Consider the following 12178-nt stretch of genomic DNA (forward strand, 5'->3'; position numbering starts at 1 on the left):
TGCTTATACTGATGTACCTCTTTTCATGACTATGTATATAGGAACTCCTGGAAGTTCCATCTGTACCTGCCATCATTCAAATTTCTTGTTTTCTGAATAACGAGAAACACATACTGCGAGTGATTACAGCAATCCGCTCGTATCTTTACTGTTGTGCAACGGGTTTCTATGTAAAATAATTTACATTGTGCCCATCCATGGTGCCGCCTATGTAAGGTACTGGCGTGCAATGGAATTTTACAGAGAATTATGTTAAATGATATAATTTTCTGCTGTTGCATGTTTGCAGTGAAAATACGGACGGCAATAGCTATAATACTTGCAATACAAAGAGAAGTGAGAAATAAAAACACGAACATCGGTATATACATTTTTATTTAGTAATCATGCATAGGATGCGTTACATCAATAGGTTCTTCTTTATCTCAGCACCAGTACAGAATATAGAAAGGAAAGAATTCTTGTAAGCACAGAATTCTGCATGTATTCGTCTCAAACTTATTGGTAGTACATTACGTTTAGTTGGCAACATACTGACCCACTCTTCAAAGTCATCTTCAAACTGTTCATAGTTCGATACTCGGTAATGTCTCTCTACATAGCTTTAACACCAGGCAGCCATTCGTTCAGTCTTTCCAACACAATGAATAACACCATCTGCAGACCTAACAAGTTTTAGACGGTGGAGTGCTGTAGATAAATGGATGAATCACCCAGTTTCACACGGAATGCAGAGTCATTGTACACTGTTATAATGGGCAGAGTTAGTGCAACATAGTAGATGTCCGGAGTAGGGTGGCCCGGATGATACTCGACAGTCAACTGCTGCTTGATATAGGCTTTTGAATGTACAGTTCATCCCATTCCATCTCCGTAAACCATACTTCAACGCTTTTAGTTGCGTTCTCTATCTTTATCACAATACTCCAGTCTCTATCTCCAGTCGCTTCTATACCAATATGAAAACGTCTCGAACCACTAGCGGTTAAATTATACACTGAAGTGTACAGTAGCGGTGCACAGGGCTTAACTGGTATCTTCTCATCCACTACATCCTCACTTTGTCCATGCAGTATCACTGGAATATTCTGCGATGGTGCGTATAATGGAGTCTAGTACCGACCTGCGTCATGCTGATTGGGCCTCCTGGTGTACTTTAGCGGGTCACGGGCTGGTTGGGTGTCTTCAGCCAAAAATTACATCTGTTTGTCCTGGTCCATGCGGCTAACCACGAGCGCGACAAGATCCCAGGATGCTGCCACGATCGTGGACGTGCGGTAGCGTTCTCGCTTCCCACGCCCGGGTTCCCGGGTTCGGTTCCCGGCGGGGTCAGGGATTTTCTCTTCCTCGTGATGACTGGGTGTTGTGTGCTGTCCTTAGGTTAGCTAGGTTTGAGTAGTTCTAAGTGCTAGGGGACTGATGACCTCAGATGTTAAGTCTCATAGTGCTCAGAGCCATTTGAACCATTTTTGATGCTGCCGCTGTTGCGGACCCCGACGGGCTGGCACACGTCGTTCTTGCAGAGCACGACAGGCTAGAGAACATCACATCCCCTCATGAAGAAAGAAGAAAAACTGTTACAAGCAATGATAGAAGAACAAAGGCTTCATCTTCCTCACACGGTGGTAAACACAGATGTCAAGCAAGAAGTATTTACTCATCCGCGGCTTTTTCCTATTCAGTTGCTGCTGGGAATGCCTGTCGCTCTCGACTGGCGCCTCATACTGAGAGACTGACTGCCTGCAACTGAGGCTGCAGAGCTGCTGGGCCCACCTTATATCCCGGTGGTGGTCAGATGCTGCGTTCCTATTGGCTACTGCCAGTTCCAAGCGCCTCTGGTGGTATAATTATATTATGGGGGTGCACTTGGGCTTTCCTTTCAGGAGGACCAGGGATCGAGAACTGGAAAGGGCACCTAGATTTCTAATTTCCCGCCAATTCCTGGATGGATAGGGGCTGAGAAAAACACATGACGTCATGCGGGGGTGGTGGTGGGCGCGGTGTGGTAGGATTAATTGATCAATTCAATTTATCTGCATATCAATTTGACATCAAAATTACGCTGGTACCCCCTTCTCCCTACCACTCGTGTTGTATGTTGAGGGTGTTTTTTGTGTGCGATTACCTTAGTGGAAACTATGGAATTCACTGGGAGAGTATGCTATAGTTTTGTTCGTGTTAGATTTCTCTTTATGCTAGCGTTATCGTTTATTTGTTAGGAGTTAAGTAGGACGAAAGTGTGATGTCTGTCATAGGAGAAGTGTTTATGTCATTGATGATGCGTGTGGGGATGGATGGCACAGGATCGTCTCAAATGTGGGAGGTCGAGTAAGTGTTGCTTCCTTTACTCAATTAGCGTCTACTCAACGACGACCGCGATGGACGTCATATTTCTGCCTTTGCTTCACCTCTTCGGTGGGTAAAGGGAAGGCGCATTCCAGAATCAACAGGTGGAAGGAGTAGCACTATTCTACACTCAGGAGAAATTGACACGCAATGCACTGGAAGTGAAGAACGAAATATGGATGCTGGAAGAAACGTTCCATGATCTACACTTTGATGCAGAAGAAATGGGGGTTGCAGGATGTATGAGGGGAATACCAGGGATTTAGCCTAACTGGAGGAGGAATTTCGCCTTTTGGTACCACATACACTGCTTCGTATTAAGATATGGTCGTTGGAATTAGGTGGTCGATTGCTAGTGGTGTTCTTCACGACCGCAGACATGCGAGAGTTGAATGACGTGATGGCATGGGTAAGAAAAGAACCGACTAGTAGTTAAACTATGACTGGGTGCCACAAAGCACAGTTAGTAATAAAGTGGCAAGCGTACAGGTATGACGTGATTGTACACAAAGAAGGAGTAATCCATTCATGTCAGCAAATAACTTCATTCGTTGTCAGGGAGAGGAGGTCTACATATGCCTGACGTGAGTGGTGTAGACTGACACAAAGACATGTGAGGCACAATTCGTTTTTAGAAAAGCAAGAGAAAAGTTATGCCCACGAGATATCATGGCGCCACACTGTTACTTCCAGAAATATGGTATGCTTCGTATACACCTTATGATCAAACCTGTATAGTTTATCTCAAATTTCCAATAGTGACGTCAACCTGGGGTAGTGATATAACAAGAAGTGTAAGGCAGTGGGTTGCTGATAGCACGTCTTGTGACATCTCAATGGCATTTTTTCATCTCCCAGCTTCCATAAATGGGAGCACTAATATGAATGTCAGACAGCCTTTGTTATGGTGGCCACATAAACCATTGGAGTTACATCCATCCCAGAACCAAACCCACATTAACGACTTGGAACGCGACATTCTCCTTTCATTGGACGAAGTAAAACAAGTAAAAAACAATGCGTTATCACTAAGTTAATCCTCCAGCACGTACAGCAATACTGTGATTACCAACGCAGCAGTCATGATGATGAATATCTCAGTTTTCAGTTCCGTGTTTTTCTGTCAGTACCTTCATGCACTTGCAGCTCCTCCTTTCAGCAGTCCTAGGTGGCGACATCTGGAATGTCAGCGTGTTGAATACGTCTTCTTGGGAAAGAATCCCAGCTACTGGCATTTCTTACACAATTCTTGTCAAAATATCTTTTTTCTTAGATAGTAACCTGTATTTATCTTAGGCGGAAAACTGTCTAGATACCTGAACTCAGTTGCCAGCAGAGTGGATTAAACTAAGAAATTAGTAATTAAAGTAGTAAGCAGCCAATGAAAGCAGTTGTTCACATTGACTTAAAACAAGTTGAATCACCATCTGTTGTGGAAGTTGGTATGCTTGCACAAGAAGACGTATTCAGCATGCTGTCATACCAGAAATCGCCATGCTGGGCTTCTCAAAAGAGAAGTTGTAAGGCCATTAAAGTACTGCCGTACCACTAACTTCCTGACGCGATGGAAAACTAGAGCTATAATATCATGGCTGCCCAGTAGTCAGTTTCCGTGTCTCAGTATTAAGGGGAAAAACTCTTTTGCCTCAGAGAAGATACCATGCAAGTCTTACGTAACAACCGCCATTTGAGATACAATATCTGTCATCACCAACCTGTAGCAACGAGAGGAAATCCATGCCAGTCTTCGAGCCGACATGAGTCAGTAAGTTACCAGTCTGTCTTCACAACCAAGAGGCCGCTACCTCTGTATAGTATGAATTCTGATGACTTCGTGCCTTCCCGCCGGCGAGTCATCTGCTGTGTGTCATCTGCTGTTGTCCATCTACCCTGGTGGACCGCGGTTCAAGCCTGGGGCAATTAGTTGCCCAGCGATCATCGCCCTGATTGATCACATGTTGTCTCTTTTCGTCACTACCCTGAGTGGACAAACACTACCTCGGTTCGTCATCACCTTACCTTGCCATCATCTACCACTACCCGCTGGCCTGGTGTGCTCACTACTGAGCAACAGGAACAAACCACAGGTGCCATGTGTTCTCCACCACTTGCTGCCCATCATCATTACGGCTGCAACATTGATGCCAGCACGTGCGAGGATGCGTTGTGCTGTCCACGTTGTTAGCCACTGCTGACGTCAGCAAACTTCGAGTGGCTGTGGTAACCCTGACGGCCGATGTGGCGGAGCGGTTCTAGGCGCTTCAGTCTGGAACCGCGAAACCGCTACGTTCGGAGATTCGAATCCTGCCTCGGGCATAGGTGTGTGTGATGTCCTTAGGTTATTTATGTTTAAGTAGTTGTAAGTTCTAGGGGACTGATGACCTCAGATGTTAAGTCCCATAGTGCTCAGAGCCATTTGAACCATTTTTGAGGTCACCCAGCATCACAGAGGGCGCGGGCAGCTTTTCAGAACCATCATCTTTCTTATATTTTATTACCAAATAAAGAGATTATTTCTGAATATTATTTTCATGATAGGTCATGGGACAACCATGCGACACCAACGTCAATACATTCGCAGCGATGCATAGGGTAATAATCTACAGGCATTTTGACCTGTTAATTTCTGTCTCACGAACCACAATAGCAATTATCCACGCCTTTGCTGCAAAATGCACAAAGGTAGCTCGGACTGATAATAGTGGATATTTGGCGAATATTTGCTTATGAATCCATTTGTTTAGTGTTTCGCTCAAACCTACTGTCTCTCTATATGAGGCGTGATCAAAACGTAAGGCCGGCCGCGGTGGCCGAGCGTTTCTAGGCGCTTCAGTCCGGAACCGCGCGACTGCTACGGTCGCAGGTTCGAATCCTGCCTCGGGCATGGATGTGTGTCATGTCCTTAGATTAGATAGGTTTAAATAGTTCTAAGTTGTAGGGGACTGATGACCTCAGATGTTAAGTCCCTTAGTGCTCAGAGCCATTTGAACCATAAAAAAGTAAGGGGAATTTTTTAATTTTGCGTGCTTTATAAATCCGATGTTCAAGTTCTTTTTTATCCTGTTGGTACACATATTTGTGATGTATGTTTCCATTTTCAGCTACTTTGAATATTTCGTTTATCGTGGACAGTCGAAGAGGTTGTAATTATTTTCGAGTAACGGCGAATTTTTACTTTCGAAAAAGATAGTTCAAAGAATCTCAATTCGATTTTGCTTGAAAAACAGTGAGGTTTGTTCCGAAATTGTTGAATTTCGATCAAAAACGACGTCATGCGGACATCGATCAGTAATGCCGGAATGAAGTCAACAACGATCCAGATCTAAAGAAGGTTGTAATACTCGAGGAAGCATAGGCATATTGATATGACGTCGTAACCGTTTGCCAATCATCCCAATGGAATGTTGCTTTAGAGCCAAGACCGAAAAAAGTTCAATAAGTTCGATCATTCGTGAAAGTTCTTCTGTCTACTTTCTCCTATTATAATGGGATAGTGCATCATGATATCCTGTCTTATCGTCTTTCGATGAACAAGGAACACGTATGCGCCGTTCGCGAAAAGCAGTGCGAAGAAAACTACCAGCATTATGGAGAAACGATTCGTGGATATTGCATCACGATAATGCTGCCGCTCGAACGTCAATATTTGTTCGTGATTCTTTTAGAAAAAAAAACAAAACCGTTATTTTGCCTCAATCACGGTATTCACCAAACATGTTCAACTGCTACTTCAAACGGTTCCTGAGGCTGAAGAGCACCATGAAGAGACATCGTTTTGCAACCACTAATGAGATAAAAATGAATAGCTGAAGGAGCTGAAAGCAACAATGAAATTTGAGTTCCGGAAATACTTCCAATATTGGTAAAAAGAGAGCTGCCGTAAGTACATTATATGTGAGGAGTATTACTTGGAATTTGACTAAGCTGATGTTGATGAATAAATAAATATTATTGAAGAAAAACAAACATTCCCGTTACTTTTTATCTCACCTCGTTTATAACAGGTCATGTTTTTAACAATTTTTTGACGTTTCTGAATGTTTTGATTGGTTACAAATTATGTCTGATCATAAAAATAGGGGGAATAATATTATTATTAAAAATATTGATATTACAACAAATACAAAAAAATTTCATAATACAGATAATAGTAATCAGCAATTAATTGTTAAGAAAAATAAAAATTGTAATCTTACATATATATGAATGAATTATTTATCAGTACCAGTAATGGTGGATTTGAAGGTAAACGCGAATGTGCTCTGGAACGGTGTCAGAGCACGTTACTATTTTGTGTCTGCCGTATTTACAAACTTTTAGTTTTCATAAGTATTACTATTATTATTATTATTATTATTATTATTATTATTATTACTGTAATTTTTTATGTGTGTATTTGAAAACAATATCGTAGGAACAAGGGGCCTGTTACACTTTACGTGTTATGCATCTCCCTTCGATCCGCGTCTCGTCATACTCGTCTCTAAAGTGGATCTGGAAACTGTACCGACTTGAGGCTGATGCGGTATAGGGAGTTATGCCTCGCGTGTGGTTGTGATCCTGGTTCTACACGTATATTCAGTGGAGCAGCACCAGAATTCACGTGTTACACAACACCGGATGCACTGGTTAACATTTTGTGATTTCACATTGATGTCCTTAAGTTGATGCTGTGCACGATTGTAGGGCTTCTGTAATTGACATATCTACGCAAATTTGCCTATTTCGTGGCGGTAAATTCTGTTTGCAATATTATCTTTTATTGGCCACCATTCGTTCTTTCTTACATGTTTATACAGTAGTTTGTTACTCCCTATTGGCTCCCAAATTCCATCATAGACCTCACAATGAAAGGTAACGTTGTCGAGTGTTCCCATGTGAGCATACTGACAAACGTCCTTTTCTTTCCTGTTAGACCTGTACATGTAAACTGGGTAAGGGCCATGTTCCGTTAGGTAACGTACAGTGCCCAGGTTGGGGTTTATATTGCCGAGCGCTATGCGTTCTTCTAATCAGCGGGAATAGTTGATAGACTCTTCCTATCGTATCACAGTTTGTCGCAGTCGTTCAGCCATGGGCGCACTTTCTAGTTAAAAAATGGACCCTGCTTGTTACCCTTTGGTCTATGACTTCTTAGAATTTTACCAAGTCCCCTTTACGTAATCAGCAGAAGGCCGCACGATACCTTACGGTGATGTCGACTGGGTGGATTCCGAGGATCACCAATAAAGCATGGCTTGGCGTAATGCCAAAGGACAAAGGACCTTGTTAGTCGTAGCAGCACATCCCTCTTTTCCTGTTGCCTGTTCCGGGCGTATCGAAGCTTTTGCGCTCAAACACTTGCTGCGTAGCCTATGATGGACGTGAAAATGGTGTCATGATAGAGTCTCAAGGCATCCAGTCGTAGCTTACAGTTTGCAGTTTTGCGCATAATTTTACTTGATTTGTTTACTATTGTCTAAATGTGTTGTCACGATTTTCGTTCACTTAGGCTCCAAGATATCTCCTAACTCTCTGGTGATAGAGGAGATTTCTAATTTAACCTACGGGAAATCTACGTTATGAAATTTGATCTTTATGGAACATGTACGTGACTTTATGTGTACCTGTCGTAACCTGGGCCCTTCAGTTGCAACGTGCGACAGATGTTATCGACATACGCCACCACCCCATCCAGTAAGTCATCTGCTTCTAAAAGTCACAAGAGTGGTTCAGTTGGCAAATACTTAAATACTGGGTAACAATTCGACCCCTGTGGGCACCCTTTGGTAGTTATTTCTATTACTTTTTGTATGCTGGCTGCTTTTCCACAACTCAATCACTGCAGTGATCTATAAATCTGTAGTATATCGCTTGGGATCCAGTCGGTCGCGCATTCCAGCAAACAAAGGCGGCCACAATAAATTATCAAATTCTCCCGCCGTGTCAATTAATTTGCAGTTAAGTATTCGGGGTTACATGCATCTTAGATTCAATTCCCTTTTCCGAACCAAACTTGGCACTGACTGTGTCTCTCAAGCTCTCTTTGCGAGTGTAAACTGTCATAGAGGAGCTTTGCCTCAACTTTTTCAAGTGCGTTAATGACCCTTATAGGTCTATAACTTTTCGGATTAGCCGGATCTTAGCCTTTGGCCTTTCTTATTATTACTCCTTTCGCTAATTTCCGTTTATCATGTAGCACATACAGTGATAAAGAGTCATTTAGCAGCCTCGTTAAGAATGGAACACTTCGAGCTTTTATTAGTCTGAGAGCTTCTACATGAATATTGTCTGGTCCCGGAGTTTTCCCATTTATCATATTCGTTAGGTTAGGGCTACTTCCCCTTCAGGGAGTAGAGTGTTTATTAAATAATTGTTACATTTATTGTTTAGTTCATATTAATGTTGCCTGTGGAACTGGTTATTCGCTTTATCGTCAGCCTAGAGGAGTTTGCAAAGCAGGTATTTCACTCACTATCTCGATCCATCGGCCATTGAGCCATCTTCGGCTTTCATTGTGAATAAGGTGACTGGCCTCTTTCCTTTCTCTGATAGTATTTTATGCAGTTTTTAGTTGGTTTCTCAAGTAGCTTTCCCGTTGCACCTGTTTGTGTTGCATAAAGGGACATTGTATGTCCTATGCCGCCAGTCCTAAATTATCCAATTATGTGACCCATTATCACGGAAACATTTTAAGACACCAACATACAATTTTCGATAATTATTGAATGAACGTTTCTATATACACTGAACTAGACTTATTACTAAAGTTGTATTGTGCAGCATGTTACCTTCTTTTCAAACACTCAATTTTTTGAAACTTCCTGGCAGATTAAAACTGTGTGCCACACCGAGACTCGAACTCGGTACCTTTGCCTTTCGCGGGCAATTTTTAACAGAAGTTTGCAAATAAATGAACATTAAAATAAAATAACTCAGGATATTTTAATTATTCTAGTTCCGTAAGTGTTGCTGACACTTGGCATTCTGTGAAAATTTCATATCTCTATCATCAGTACGTTTTTAAAAAACGGGTCATTTATTGCAAAAAATGTACTTAAGAATTTGAAGTTAAAAACTTTTTTTATTACATATTCTTATAGAGACTGACATTTCTGCGTCTTTTATGCCCTAGAATTGCCCTGGCTCATAGTCTCTGTCTTCTTCAGTGTCACAACAGCCAAGTGCTTACCTCCTCCTTTTCTTTCTCGCTTCTTTTGTCGTTTTCTGAGCAGCTAACTCTGCTTCACGTACACGAAGCTCATCCAGTTCTTGCAGTACTTTAGCTGTGTTCTGTCCAGATCTTACCCCTAACTTCTGCAGAACCTTAAGTCTTTCATAGCTCCACCAGATAAGTTATTATAGCATCAGACACTGATAACGTTAGTCTTAAGGCCAACAAAGACAGTTTTAGGCGTACCGCACCACACAATGCTATTCAAGGACTCATTCACATTCTGGGTCCTCCCATGTAAACATTACTTTAGCAACCTAGGCTTTGCCAAATCTCTGTAAATAGGTTTAATTGTCTCCATTACTAACAAAGTATGAGAATGTTTATATGTAAAGTCATGCAGGGTGCCAGAAAATTCAACTTGCCCATATTTACATCAGGTGTTTGGTAGAGGTGGACACAAAGCATGATATGGCTTTTCATTGGTTGATATTCGATGAAAGAAAGTGCTCCAAACAGCTCTTTTCATCTTCTCTAAATTTTCACAGTTATCTCTAATGGCGTTCCATTAATGTTCCTGTAATTCATCAATTACATTGTCCATTAGTCTTCCAGCACATTTTATTGTCTTGCCATCAGACAGATTTGTGATATCCAGCTTGGTTTTTAGGTTTATTCGTAATGCCAACTTCTGAGAGGTAGCAGTAGGCACAAAACAAAGCAATTCCCTTCCTTCTAGACTGTGTAGTTCCCAAGATATGACTGCTCAACTGTGGAAGTATATGTGCAGCCAGGAAATTTGACAGTCATTTGTCAGCATTCAAAATATTATTTGAAGGTCTCACAACTGTCTGATTTTAATGTATTATATACCAAAACGCTCAAAAGCACCAAGTACATTATGGACTAGAAAGCAAAAAATGTCAAATTTCAACGAATTTCATGTACAATGTCCCCTTAAGCATTTCTGTAATGTGTCAGTCGTTCTGCCTTGATGACTGTAGTGGGGACCTCTGAAAGCCCTTCTGGGTTGCCTTGAACGTTATCTCCAGTGATCTCCAGTGTTCGCGGCATTTTCTTTCTTTAATGACGTGATGGTAATTTTGGGGACACATTCTAGTTCCATGTTTAGTATTAGTTTTATAATTCTTGATCCCACAGATCTACATTGTCTGATATTGTACAGACAGTAGACATCATTTCATGTAGGTGGTTCCAGTTTGAGTTCTTAAAGTTAAATCTTCCTGACGTTATAGTATTTGAATTGGTTTTATTTCTATCGCTAACCGTGGATGTAATTTCATTGTAATAACTGTTGGTAAGTGCAGAATGGAGCGTTCATTCGGAAATTTTATTTACAGCTCTTGTGCTTGTTAATGTAATGTAAAGGTTATTAGCGTCTGGTATGTCCCAGTTTGTCCCGAACGATTCGCCACCACCAGATCAAGTTATCGACTGATGTCTAAACACTTTTGCCCTGAATGTGTGTGTCTGCTAAACTAGAGGCCTCTTTTCACATTCTTTCTGCTTTTATCAATGTTCTTACCTCAAGCATACTTTACTGCTGTACTGAATTTTTCATATGAATTTCTATGTGTTCAGAGTATTATGATTATTAATTATATACATGAAGTTACTAGCAGTTTTCTTGGTGAACGTCATAAATTCATATACGCTTGAGGAAAATAAGCCAACGCACCGTGAAGGAATTATCCAGATAGGACCGACATCGGTAGATGTAATGTACTTGTACGGACAAGTAAATGATGATAATTAAAATAAAGGATGTTTTATTCAAGAGACAGAGCTTTACAAATTGTGCAAGTCGATCTACCTCTGGCCCTTATACAAGGAGTTATTTGGCTTGGCATTTATTGAGAGAGATTTTAATTGCCCTCCTCAGAGGTATCGTGCCAAATTCTGTCCAACTTCATAGATGTTGTTGTTGTTGTGGTCTTCATTGCAGAGACTGGTTTGATGCAGTTCTCCATGGTACTCTATCCTGTGCAAGCTTCTTCATCTTCCAGTACCTACTGCAACCTACATCCTTCTGAATCTGCTTAGTGTATTCATCTCTTGGTCTCCCTCTACGAATTTTACCCTCCACGCAGCCCTCCAATATTAAATTGGTGATCCCTTATTGCATCGTTATATCATCAAAATCCTGAACTGGATGGAGGCCCAGTCGATAATGCTGCAAATGTTCTCGACTGGGGTGATATCTGGCACCGTTTCTGGCCAAGGAAGTGCCTAGCAAGCATGAAGACAAGCAGCAGACTATCTCGACGTGTGCGAGATGCCATTATCTTGCTGAAATGTAAGCCCATGATGGCTTGCTACGGAAGGCAACAGAACAGGGTATAGAATATCATAGACATACCACTTTGCTTTAAGTCTGCCACGGACGACAGCCAAAGGGATCCTGCTCTGAAAACCAATGGCACCCCATGCTATCACTCTTGGTTGCCTGGCCGTACGGTGGGCGCCAGTCAGCAGGTCTCCTACCTCCGTCTGGGCGTCCCCAAACACGTCTTTGGCCTGGCCTCTAAGACTGGAGTATAACGGTCTTCAGTGATGGGGCCCACCTTGAAATGAGCGCCGATGACAAGCAAAGACGTGTCTGGAGACGCCCTGGACAGCGGAGGGATACCAACCTAAATCTCGCCTGACGTAGGGCCT

Source organism: Schistocerca piceifrons, chromosome 4 (assembly GCF_021461385.2).
Source record: "Schistocerca piceifrons isolate TAMUIC-IGC-003096 chromosome 4, iqSchPice1.1, whole genome shotgun sequence".
In the NCBI taxonomy this organism is placed as follows: domain Eukaryota; kingdom Metazoa; phylum Arthropoda; class Insecta; order Orthoptera; family Acrididae; genus Schistocerca; species Schistocerca piceifrons.